This window comes from Podarcis liolepis (assembly GCF_965112155.1).
Source record: "Podarcis liolepis genome assembly, chromosome: 5".
NCBI classification, from domain to species: Eukaryota; Metazoa; Chordata; class Lepidosauria; order Squamata; family Lacertidae; genus Podarcis; species Podarcis liolepis.
This window is the reverse complement of record NC_139556.1, coordinates 15346861-15360702: the sequence shown is the minus strand read 5'-3', so window position 1 is coordinate 15360702 and position 13842 is coordinate 15346861.

The following is a 13842-nucleotide window of genomic DNA, read 5'->3' as shown; positions in this document are numbered from 1 at the left end:
AATCTCAAAGGTACTAGGGGCCCACTAGCTTGTGTGCCTCCCCTCTCCCTGGGGGCCTTCAAGATCCTAGTCTATGGAATTCAATTCAAAAATAGGTTAAACAAACACACCACCACAACACAGAAACGTATTCCGGTTATATTCCGCTGCCTTGCAATTTTCACTGCTACCACAATGACTGCAAACGGAACAGCAGAAAGACTGGGGGAATCAAATGCACAGCTAGCCCTATCTCTAAAAGAACAATTTCTTATTTATTTTCAGCCCAGCTCTAACAGAAGTCCTATTGAATTCAGCCTAAAATTCTATTGGCTGCTATTATGCTTTAACAGAGGGATGCTGGTGGCGCTGTGGGTTAAACCACTGTGCCGTTTGGGCTTGCCGATCAAAAGGTTGGCGGTTCGAATCCCCGCAGCAGGGTGAGCTGCTGTTGCTCGGTCCCAGCTCCTGCCAACCTAGCAGTTCGAAAGCACAAAGTGCAAGTAGATAAATAGGTAACGCTAAGGCAGGAAGGTAAGTGGCATTTCCGTACGCTGCTCTGGTTTCACCAGAAGCGGCTTAGTCATGCTGGCCACATGACCTGGAAAAACTGTCTGCGGAAGAGGATGAACGCCAAGTCCCTCGGCCAATAAAGCGAGATGAGTGCCACAACCCCAGAGTCGTTCACGACTGGACTTAATTGTCAGGGGTCCCTTTACCTTTTATGCTTTAACATTAGTGTAAATTTGTACGGTCAGTACTGGTAAAGCAATCTGGTGGACTCTCCAAAAGCTGTATCTGAAATAAAAATGCTCAAAGCCTTGGGGGGGGGGGAGAGAAGTCCTACTGAATTTAGTGGGGCTTACTCCCAGGAAAGTGGACCAACCAATTTCACGTGCAATATAATAAAGGAGTAAAGAAAACGTCATTTCATTAGTGGCGGAGATGGCTAAATCATCATATTAAATCAACCCCTTCGTGTTGGTCACTACTGCGTCCATTTTACAGAGAGATGACAAAAAGAATTGCTTGTGTTGACCCAATAAGCTAATACCTCAGCAGGCCCGTTACCATTCAAGATGTACTGAACTGCCATACGTCCAGGTATCACTCATAAAAATAGCGTTCAGGTGGGGTTTTTTTTCTAAATCGGCAAAATGTCTGGGGAAAGCCCCCATCTAAAGCTTGTATGCTTCCGTATCTCCTTGGTTTGGGGGGGCGGATAACTCCATACCTTTCAACGTTTCTCTGATGAAAATAGGGACATCCTAAAGAAAAGCAGGACATTCCGGGATCAAATCAGAAACCGGGATGGCTTCTGTAAGTCTGGGACTGTCCCTGGAAAATAGAGACACTTGAAGGGTCTGCAGAGATGATGGGAGTTGTAGTGCCCTTCATCTCAGTAACAATCCCTTGAAATAAGGGACTCGAGTTCATCAGGAACAGCTCAAGCAGCCGGTGTCCAACTGCTAAGAATGACAGCTTGATTCACTGCCCGCACTCTGCCCTGGAGAAGAGCCTATTGCCTGAAAGAGGGGTTTTAATGGCACTGGTAATATATTTACGACAATGGTCCGTATAGTTAAAGCTATGGTTTTCCCAGTAGTGATGTATGGAAGTGAAAGCTGGACCATAAAGAAGGCTGTTCGCCGAATAATAATAATAATAATAATAATAATAATAATAATAATAATAATAATAATAATTTATTTGTACCCCGCCCATCTGGCTGGGTTTCCCCAGCCACTCTGGGTGGCTTCCATAGAAACCAAAAATACACTAAAACCACACATTAAAAACTTCCCTGGACAGGGCTTCCTTAAGATGTCTTCTGAATGTCAGGTAATTGTTGATCGCTTTGACATCTGAAGGGAAGGCGTTCCACAGGGCGGGCGCCACTACTGAGAAGGCCCTCGGCGCTGGACCTCAGTGTACAGGCAGAACGATGGGGGTGGAGACGCTCCTTCAGGTATACAGGGCCGAGGCCGTTTAGGGCTTTAAAAGTCAGCACCAACACTTTGAATTGTGCTCAGAAATGTACTGGGAGCCAATGTAGGTCTTTTAAGACCGGTGTTATGTGGTCTTGGTGGCTGCTCCCAGTCACCAGTCTAGCTGCTGCGTTCTGGATTAGTTGTAGTTTCCGGGTCACCTTTAAAGGGAGCCCCACGTAGAGCGCATTGCAGTAGTCCAAGCGGGAGATAACCAGAGCATGCACCACTCTGGCGAGACAGTCCGTGGGCAGATAGGGTCTCAGCCTGCATACCAGATGGAGCTGGTAAACAGCTGCCCTGGACACAGATTTGACCTGTGCCTCCATGGAGAGCTGCGAGTCCAAAATGACTCCCAGGCTGCGCACCTGGTCCTTCAGGGGCACAGTTACCCCATTCAGGACCAGGTAATCCTCCAGACCTGCCCACCTCCTGTTCCCCAAGAACAGTACTTCTATCTTGTCAGGATTCAACCTCAATCTGTTAGCCGCCATCCAACCTCCAACCGCCTGCAGGCACTCACATAGGACCTTCACCGCCTTCACTGGTTCTGATTTGAAAGAGAGGTAGAGCTGTGTATCATCCGCATACTGATGAACACCCAGCCCAAACCCCCTGGTGATCTCTCCCAGCGGCTTCATATAGATGTTGAAAAGCATGGGGGAGAGGACGGAACCCTGAGGCACCCCACAAGTGAGAGCCCAGGGGTTTGAACACTCATCCCCCACCACCACTTTCTGAACACGGCCCAGGAGAAAGGAGAGGAACCACTGTATAACAGTGCCCCCAGCTCCCAGCCCCTCAAGACGGTCCAGAAGGATGTTATGGTCGATGGTATCAAACGCCGCTGAGAGATCCAGCAGAACTAGGAAACAGCTCTCACCTTTGTCCCTAGCCCGCCGGAGATCATCAACCAGTGCGACCAAGGCAGTTTCAGTCCCATGATGAGGCCTGAATCTCGACTGGAAGGGATCCAAATGGTCCGCTTCTTCCAGGCGTGCCTGGAGTTGTTCAGCAACCACTCGCTCAATCACCTTGCCCAAGAATGGAAGATTTGAGACTGGGCGATAGTTGGCCATCGTGGCCGCATCCAAAGATGGTTTTTTAAGAAGCGGTTTAATAACCACCTCTTTCAGTGGGTCTGGGAAGGCTCCCTCACGGAGGGAAGCATTCACCACCCCACGAAGCCCATTGCCCAGTCCTTCCCGGCTAGCTTTTATAAGCCAGGATGGGCAAGGATCAAGGAGACAAGTGGTTGGTTTCACTCATCCAAGCAGCCTGTCCACATCCTCAGGTGTAACAGATTGGAATTGATCCCATACAACTTGACTAGACAGGACTCTAGCACTCTCCCGCCCCGGCCCTGCTCACACGGTGGAGTCTACCTCTTCTCGAATCTGAGCGACTTTATCTGCAAAAAACTTTGCAAAATCATTGCAGGAGATCATGTGGCCCGTACTGGGCCCTGTTGGAGCAGGTGGTTCCGCTAAATTGCGAACCACCTGAAAAAGTCTCCTGCTGCTGTTTTCTGCAGATGCAATAGAGCCGGTCAAGAAAGTCTTCTTCGCCGTCGCTATCGCCACTTGGTAGGGTCGACATTGAGCTCTAACCTGTGTCCAGTCAGCTTCAGAATGAGTTATCCGCCACCGACGCTCTAGCCGTCTCAACGATTGTTTCATTGCCCTCAGCTCCGTGGAAAACCATGGGGCTGTCCGGGCTCCATGCAATCGGAGAGGACGCTTCAGCGCCAAACAGTCAATAGCCCTGGTTAACTCCACATTCCAGCGGGCCACCAGGGAATCAGCTGAAAGGCCATCAACATGGGATAAAACATCCCCTACCACTCTTTGGAAACCATTTGGATCCATTAAGTGGTGGGGGCGGACCATCCGAATCGGTCCCAGCTTCCTGCAGAGGGGAAGGGTCACGGAGAAGTCCAGTTGCACCAGGAAGTGATCTGACCATGGCACTTCTTTCGTTTTGCTTTTACTTAGTGTCAGATCACCAACATCCATGGAGGTAAACACCAGGTCCAAGGCATGTCCGCGGCTATGGGTTGGGCTAAACTTATTCAGGGACAGCCCCATGGAGGCCATGCTTTCCACGTCAAGATCAACCTGGCGTCGGCGAGACACCCGCAGACCAACGGGCAAGCGGAGCGGGTCAATGCCATCATGCAGCAGTACCTGAGATGTTATGCGAATCAACAGCCTGCGACGTGGGTGGATTACCTGCCGCTCACCGAGTTCGCCTACAACAACACGAAGCACGTGTCCACGGGGGTCACGCCGTTCTTTGCCAACAACGGGAGGCACCCCAGAACCTTCCCGGGACTGGAAAGACTGGGGGAGGGGGAGCCGCAGACGGCAGATGCGTTCGCGTCGGAGTTGCAGGAAGTCCACGATCAGCTGCGGCGCCACCTGGAGCTGGCCAAACACGCATACAAGGTACAAGCGGACAAACACAGGAGGGTTGGCGAAGAGATCCACGTGGGAGACTGGGTCTGGTTAGCAGCCCACGCAGTGCCGGCCAGGTCGTTGGCCAAGAAGAAGCTAGGGCATAAGCAACTGGGGCCCTACCAAGTCGAAGAGCGGGTCAACCCGGTAGCTTTCAGGCTGGCGCTTCCGGAGGGTTCCAGGATGCATCCGGTGTTCCACAGATCGGTGCTCACTCCCTACAAGGCACCGCACAGGTTTCAGGAACCCGGAACGGCACCGAGTCCGTTCAGAGACAGAACCGGGCACGCGGGAGTGGCACAGGAGGAGCGCATCAACGAAGTCACGGAGATTTTGGACTCCAGATGGGGGGAAGAGGGGGTAGAATACTTTCTCGCCAAGGAGGGCACCCCGGCCAGTGCGAACAGCTGGGTACCGGGCTACGCCTTGGACGAACCTCTGCTCAAAGACGAGTTTCATGCCCTCTTCCCACATAGACCAATGCCAGCAGACTTTTTCGACGACTGGCTTTTCACGCCCACGCTTTCGGCCAGCACGTTCCGGGGGTTCGACTCGGACGAGGACCCGACACGAGCCGCCCGTTCCCCGGAGGGGTCACCCTCGGGATCTGCCTCAGAACCCTCGTATTGGTGGGACGATAGACCAGAGGAGCAGTGGCGCAGGAAGTGGCTGGAAGGTCCAGGACGAGCGACGCCACCAGGAGGAAGTGAGGGAGAGACAGACATGGACGTTTTCGGGGACGACCCTGGTTTCGAGCACGGCGGCACAGAGATGGAAGCGGAGGTGACCGTCGTCGACGAGAGCAGGGAGGAAGACCCGGGAGACTTCAGATGGAGGCCCGCCACGGGAAGCGAACGATATCCGACGTTCGTCCCTTTGACACAGCAGAACCCAGCTCCCACACCAGAAGGAGGGGAGGGGGGAATGGGGGGCTTCGAGGGGGGATGGATGTCAGGGGTTCAGGAGCAGAGGCAAGGGCAAGGGAGGAAACAGAGAGCGAAGGGGAGGAGGCAGAAGAAAAGATGAGTGATGACGACGACCCGAGATCTCCGAGTCTTTCCAGTGAATCAGAAGATTCACAGAAAGGAGCACCAGTGGCCAGGGCAAGGGGGGAGCCTAGGGGGGCACCCCAGGAAGATAGAGCCAGAGGGGACTCAGAGGAGAGCAGTTGGAAATCGGGACCAGCGTCACCGCCAGAGAGCAGGGAAGAGGAAGGGAGCCAGGGGGCAAGCGCTGGCAGCTCACCACAGGAGGGAGGGCATGAGTCAGGAGTGGCCACACCTCCATCGGGGAGCGAGGAAACGGTCAAACGGAAAGTGGAAAATTGGGCGCGCGCGCCAAGTTCAAATGCACAGGAAAGTGACGCAGTGGGCAGCCCTGAAAGAGAGCCAGGTCCTAAAGCCCGGCGCAAGGAGACAGGAGGGTCCGGGGGGTCGGCGTCAGAAGAATCCAGGAAGGAAGAGACCCCGGGGGGTAGAGGGACCCAGAGGAGGACAGTCAGGCGGAAAAGGTGGAGCCGGGCTAGGATATTAAGTTGGTGCACAAGGGGCGGAGACTCAGACGGAGCTTCGCCGATCTAGTCACTAGATGTAGAGTTGCACGCAGCAGCTTGAGAATGGAAACTGTAACTCAATAAAGACTTTTACTTAATGATCGCTGGCTAGCGTGATCCTCTGTGAGCTAGGATCTTTAAGCAGCTCTGACACGTGTGGAAAAAAAAATTTCTAAGCCCCAGGGTCACAACTTCAGCAAAAATCTGAAATTCTCCAATTCACTCAAAGATGGTGCCAAAGTTTTGCAAATACTCCCCTGAAAGGTTTGGCGGTGGAAACAGAAGGCTTTTTATCATAGGACATGAAATCAGCCCTCGACAACTTAACCTGTGAAAAAAAAAAATTCTAAGTCCCGGGGTCACAACTTCAGCAAAAATCTGAAATTCTCCAATTCACTGAAAGATGGTGCCAAAGTTTTGCAAATACTCCCCTGAAAGGTTTGGCGGTGGTAATAGAAGGCTTTTTATCACAGGACACGAAATCAGCCTTCGAAGATGTAACGTGTGAAAAAAAAAATTTCTAAAGCCCCAGGGTCACAACTTCAGCAAAAATCTGAAATTCTCCAATTCACTCAAAGATGGTGCCAAAGTTTTGCAAATACTCCCCTGAAAGGTTTGGCGGTGGAAACAGAAGGCTTCTTATCATAGGACATGAAATCAGCCCTTGACAACTTAACCTGTCAAAAAAAAAAAATTCTAAGCCCCGGGGTCACAATTTCAGCAAAAATCTGAAATTCTCCAATTCACTCAAAGATGGTGCCAACGTGTTGCAAATACTCCCCTGAAAGGTTTGGCGGTGGAAACAGAAGGCTTTTTATGATAGGACATGAAATCAGCCCTCGACAACTTAACCTGTGAAAAAAAAAATTTCTAAGCCCCAGGGTCATAATTTCAGCAAAAATCTGAAATTCTCCAATTCACTCAAAAATGGTGCTAAACTGTTGCAAATTCTCCCCTAAAAGGTTTGGCGGTGGAAACAGAGGGCTTTTTATGATAGGACATGAAATCAGCCCTCGACAACTTAACTTGTGAAAAAAAAAATTCTAAGCCCCGGGGTCACAACTTCAACAAAAATCTGAAATTCTCCAATTCACTGAAAGATGGTGCCAAAGTTTTGCAAATACTCCCCTGAAAGGTTTGGCGGTGGAAACAGAAGGCTTTTCATCATAGGACATGAAATCAGCTCTCGACAACTTAACCTGTGGGGAAAAAAATTTCTAAGCCCCGGGGTCACAACTTCAGCAAAAATCTGAAATTCTCCAATTCACAGAAAGATGGTGCCAAAGTTTTGCAAATACTCCCTTGAAAGGTTTGGCGGTGGTAATAGAAGGCTTTTTATCACAGGACATGAAATCAGCCTTCGAAGATGTAACGTGTGAAAAAAAAATTTTCTAAGCCCCAGGGTCACAACTTCAGCAAAAATCTGAAATTCTCCAATTCACTCAAAGATGGTGCCAAAGTTTTGCAAATACTCCCCTGAAAGGTTTGGCGGTGGAAACAGAAGGCTTCTTATCATAGGACATGAAATCAGCCCTTGACAACTTAACCTGTGGAAAAAAAAATTTCTAAGCCCCGGGGTCATAATTTCAGCAAAAATCTGAAATTCTCCAATTCACTCAAAAATGGTGCTAAACTGTTGCAAATTCTCCCCTGAAAGGTTTGGCGGTGGAAACAGAAGGCTTTTTATAATAGGACATGAAATCAGCCCTCGACAACTTAACCTGTGAAAAAAAAATTTCTAAGCCCCGGGGTCACAACTTCAGCAAAAATCTGAAATTCTCCAATTCACTCAAAAATGGTGCTAAACTGTTGCAAATTCTCCCCTGAAAGGTTTGGCAGTGGAAACAGAAGGCTTTTTATCATAGGCCAAGAAATCAACCCTCGACAACTTAACCTGTGGAAAAAAAAAATTCTAAGCCCCGGGGTCACAACTTCAAAAAAAATCTGAAATTCTCCAATTCACTGAAAGATGGTGCCAAAGTTTTGCAAATACTCCCCTGAAAGGTTTGGCGGTGGAAATAGAAGGTTTTCATCATAGGACATGAAATCAGCTCTCGACAACTTAACCTGTGGGAAAAAAAATTTCTAAGCCCCGGGGTCACAATTTCAGCAAAAATCTGAAATTCTCCAATTCACTCAAAAATGGTGCTAAACTGTTACAAATTCTCCCCTGAAAGGTTTGGCAGTGGAAACAGAAGGCTTTTTATCATAGGCCAAGAAATCAGCCCTCGACAATTTAACCTGTGAAAAAAAAAAAATCTAAGCCCCGGGGTCACAACTTCAGCAAAAATCTGAAATTCTCCAATTCACTGAAAGATGGTGCCAAGGTTTTGCAAATACTCCCCTGAAAGGTTTGGCGGTGGTAATAGAAGGCTTTTTATCACAGGACATGAAATCAGCCTTCGAAGATGTAACGTGTGAAAAAAAAATTTTCTAAGCCCCAGGGTCACAATTTCAGCAAAAATCTGAAATTCTCCAATTCACTCAAAGATGGTGCCAACGTGTTGCAAATACTCCCCTGAAAGGTTTGGCGGTGGAAACAGAAGGCTTTTTATGATAGGACATGAAATCAGCCCTCGACAACTTAACCTGTGGGGAAAAAAATTTCTAAGCCCCGGGGTCATAATTTCAGCAAAAATCTGAAATTCTCCAATTCACTCAAAAATGGTGCTAAACTGTTGCAAATTCTCCCCTGAAAGGTTTGGCGGTGGAAACAGAAGGCTTTTTATAATAGGACATGAAATCAGCCCTCGACAACTTAACCTGTGAAAAAAAAATTTCTAAGCCCCGGGGTCACAACTTCAGCAAAAATCTGAAATTCTCCAATTCACTCAAAAATGGTGCTAAACTGTTGCAAATTCTCCCCTGAAAGGTTTGGCAGTGGAAACAGAAGGCTTTTTATCATAGGCCAAGAAATCAACCCTCGACAACTTAACCTGTGGGGAAAAAAAATTCTAAGCCCCGGGGTCACAACTTCAGCAAAAATCTGAAATTCTCCAATTCACTGAAAGATGGTGCCAAAGTTTTGCAAATACTCCCCTGAAAGTTTTGGCGGTGGTAATAGAAGGCTTTTTATCACAGGACATGAAATCAGCCTTCGAAGACGTAACGTGTGAAAATTTTTTTTCTAAGCCCCAGGGTCACAACTTCAGCAAAAAACTGAAATTCTCCAATTCACTCAAAGATGGTGCTAACGTGTTGCAAATTATTCCCGGAAAGGTTTGGCTGTGGTAACAGACGGCTTTTTATCATAGGACATGAAATCAGCCTTCGAAGACGTAACGTGTGAAAAAAAAAATTTCTAAGCCCCGAGGTCACAACTTCAGCAAAAATCTGAAATTCTCCAATTCACTCAAAGATGGTGCGAAAGTTTTGCAAATACTCCCCTGAAAGGTTTGGCGGTGGAAACAGAAGGCTTCTTATCATAGGACATGAAATCAGCCCTCTACAACTTAACCTGTCAAAAAAAAAAATTTCTAAGCCCCGGGGTCACAATTTCAGCAAAAACCTGAAATTCTCCAATTCACTGAAAAATGGTGCTAAACTGTTGCACACTCTTCCTGGAAAGGTTTGCAGGTGGAAACAGACGGCTTTTTATCATAGGACATGAAATCAGCCCTCGACAACTTAACCTGTGAAAAAAAAAATTCTAAGCCCCGGGGTCACAACTTCAGCAAAAATCTGAAATTCTCCAATTCACTCAAAAATGGTGCTAAACTGTTGTAAATTCTCCCCTGAAAGGCTTGGCGGTGGAAATAGAAGGCTTTTTATCATAGGACATGAAATCAGCCCTCGACAAAACCTGTGAAAAAAAAATTTCTAAGCCCCGGGGTCACAATTTCAGCAAAAATCTGAAATTCTCCAATTCACTCAAAAATGGTGCTAAACTGTTGCACATTCTTCCTGGAAAGGTTTGGCGGTGGAAACAGACGGCTTCTTATCATAGGACATGAAATCAGCCCTCGACAACTTAACGTGTGGAAAAAAAAAATTCTCAGCCCCGGGGTCACAACTTCAGCAAAAATCTGAAATTCTCCAATTCACTCAAAGATGGTGCCAACGTGTTGCAAATACCCCCCTTTAAGGTTTGGCGGTGGAAACAGAAGGCTTTTTATCATAGGACATGAAATCAGCCCTCGACAACTGAACCTGTGGAAATAAAAATTTCTAAGCCCCGGGGTCACAATTTCAGCAAAAATCTGAAATTCTCCAATTCACTCAAAAATGGTGCTAAACTGTTGCACATTCTTCATGGAAAGGTTTGGCGGTGGAAACAGACGGCTTTTTATCATAGGACATGAAATCAGCCCTCGACAACTTAACCTGTGGAAAAAAAAAAAAAAGCCCCGGGGTCACAACTTCAGCAAAAATCTGAAATTCTCCAATCCACTCAAAAATGGTGCTAAACTGTTGCAAATACTCCCCTGAAAGGTTTGGCGGTGGAAACAGAAGGCTTTTTATCATAGGCCAAGAAATCAACCCTTGACAACTTAACCTGTGAAAAAAAAAAATTTCTAAGCCCCGGGGTCACAATTTCAGCAAAAATCTGAAATTCTCCAATTCACTCAAAAATGGTGCTAAACTGTTGCACATTCTTCCTGGAAAGGTTTGGCGGTGGAAACAGACGGCTTTTTATCATAGGACATGAAATCAGCCCTCGACAACTTAACCTGTGAAAAAAAAAAAAAAGCCCCGGGGTCACAACTTCAGCAAAAATCTGAAATTCTCCAATTCACTCAAAAATGGTGCTAAACTGTTGTAAATTCTCCCCTGAAAGTTTTGGCGGTGGAAACAGAAGGCTTTTTATCATAGGACATGAAATCAGCCCTCGACAACTGAACCTGTGGAAATAAAAATTTCTAAGCCCCGGGGTCACAATTTCAGCAAAAATCTGAAATTCTCCAATTCACTCAAAAATGGTGCTAAACTGTTGTAAATTCTCCCCTGAAAGGTTTGGCGGGGGAAACAGAAGGCTTTTTATCATAGGACATGAAATCAGCCCTCGACAACTTAACCTGTGAAAAAAAAAAAAATTCTGAGCCCCGGGGTCACAATTTCAGCAAAAATCTGAAATTCTCCAATTCACTCAAAGATGGTGCCAAAGTTTTGCAAATACTCCCCTGAAAGGTTTGGCGGTGGAAACAGAAGGCTTTTTTTCATAGGCCAAGAAATCAACCCTCGACAACTTAACCTGTGAAAAAAAAAAATTTCTAAGCCCCGGGGTCACAATTTCAGCAAAAATCTGAAATTCTCCAATTCACTCACAAATGGTGCTAAACTGTTGCACATTCTTCCTGGAAAGGTTTGGCGGTGGAAACAGACGGCTTTTTATCATAGGACATGAAATCAGCCCTCGACAACTTAACCTGTGAAAAAAAAAAAAAAAGCCCCGGGGTCACAACTTCAGCAAAAATCTGAAATTCTCCAATTCACTCAAAAATGGTGCTAAACTGTTGTAAATTCTCCCCTGAAAGTTTTGGCGGTGGAAACAGAAGGCTTTTTATCATAGGCCAAGAAATCAACCCTTGACAACTTAACCTGTGAAAAAAAAAAATTCTAAGCCCCGGGGTCACAACTTCAGCAAAAATCTGAAATTCTCCAATTCACTCAAAAATGGTGCCAAAGTTTTGCAAATACTCCCCTGAAAGGTTTGGCGGTGGAAACAGAAGGCTTTTTATCATAGGCCAAGAAATCAACCCTCGACAACTTAACCTGTGAAAAAAAAAAAATTTCTAAGCCCCAGGGTCACAACTTCAGCAAAAATCTGAAATTCTCCAATTCACTCAAAAATGGTGCCAAAGTTTTGCAAATATTCCATTGAAGGTTTTGGCGGTGGAAACAGAAGGCTTTTTATCATAGGACATGAAATCAGCCCTCGACAACTGAACCTGTGGAAATAAAAATTTCTAAGCCCCGGGGTCACAATTTCTGCAAAAATCTGAAATTCTCCAATTCACTCAAAAATGGTGCTAAACTGTTGCACATTCTTCCTGGAAAGGTTTGGCGGTGGAAACAGACGGCTTTTTATCATAGGACATGAAATCAGCCCTCGACAACTTAACCTGTGGAAAAAAAAATTTCTAAGCCCCGGGGTCACAACTTCAGCAAAAATCTGAAATTCTGCAATTCACTCAAAAATGGTGCTAAACTGTTGGAAATTCTCCCCTGAAAGGATTGGCGGTGGAAACAGAAGGCTTCTTATCATAGGCCAAGAAATCAACCCTCGACAACTTCAACTGTGAAAAAAAAAATTTCTAAGCCCCGGGGTCACAACTTCAGCAAAAATCTGAAATTCTCCAATTCACTCAAAAATGGTGCTAAACTGTTGCGCATTCTTCCTGGAAAGGTTTGGCGGTGGAAACAGACGGCTTTTTATCATAGGACATGAAATCAGCCCTCGACAACTTAACCTGTGAAAAAAAAAAATTCTAAGCCCCGGGGTCACAACTTCAGCAAAAATCTGAAATTCTCCAATTCACTCAAAAATGCTGCTAAACTGTTGCACATTCTTCATGGAAAGGTTTGGCGGTGGAAACAGACGGCTTTTTATCATAGGAGATGAAATCAGCCCTCGACAACTTAACGTGTGAAAAAAAAAATTTCTCAACTCCGGGGTCACAACTTCAGCAAAAATCTGAAATTCTCCAATTCACTCAAAGATGGTGCCAACGTGTTGCAAATACTCCCCTGAAAGGTTTGGCGGTGGAAACAGAAGGCTTTTTATCATAGGACATGAAATCAGCCCTCGACAACTTAACCTGTGAAAAAAAAAATTTCTAAGCCCCGAGGTCACAACTTCAGCAAAAATCTGAAATTCTCCAATTCACTCAAAGATGGTGCCAACGTGTTGCAAATACTCCCCTGAAAGGTTTGGCGGTGGAAACAGGAGGCTTTTTATCATAGGACATGAAATCAGCCCTCGACAACTTAACCTGTGAAAAAAAAAATTTCTAAGCCCCGGGGTCACAATTTCAGCAAAAATCTGAAATTCTCCGATTCACTCAAAAATGGTGCTAAACTGTTGCAAATTCTCCCCTGAAAAGTTCGGCGGTGGAAACAGAAGGCTTTTTATGATAGGACATGAAATGAGCCCTCGACAACTTAACCTGTGAAAAAAAAATTTCTAAGCCCCGGGGTCACAACTTCAGCAAAAATCTGAAATTCTCCAATTCACTCAAAAATGGTGCCAAAGTTTTGCAAATACTCCCCTGAAAGGTTTGGCGGTGGAAACAGAAGGCTTTTTATCATAGGACATGAAATCAGCCCTCGACAACTTAACCTGTGGGAAAAAAAAATTTCTAAGCCCCGGGATCACAACTTCAGCAAAAATCTGAAATTCTCCAATTCACTCAAAAATGGTGCTAAACTGTTGCAAATTCTCCCCTGAAAGGTTCAGCGGTGGAAACAGAAGGCTTTTTATCATAGGACATGAAATCAGCCCTCGACAACTTAACCTGTGAAAAAAAAATTTCTAAGCCCCGGGGTCACAACTTCAGCAAAAATCTGAAATTCTCTAATTCACTCAAAAATGGTGCCAAAGTTTTGCAAATACTCCCCTGAAAGGTTTGGCGGTGGAAACAGAAGTCTTTTTATCATAGGCCAAGAAATCAAGCCTCGACAACTTAACCTGTGAAAAAAAAAATTTCTAAGCCCCGGGGTCACAACTTCAGCAAAAATCTAAAATTCTCCAATTCACTCAAAAATGGTGCCAACGTGTTGCAAATACTCCCCTGAAAGGTTTTGGCGGTGGAAACAGAAGGCTTTTTATCATAGGACATGAAATCAGCCCTCGACAACTTAACCTGTGAAAAAAAAAATTTCTAAGCCCCGGGGTCACAATTTCAGCAAAAATCTGAAATTCTCCGAT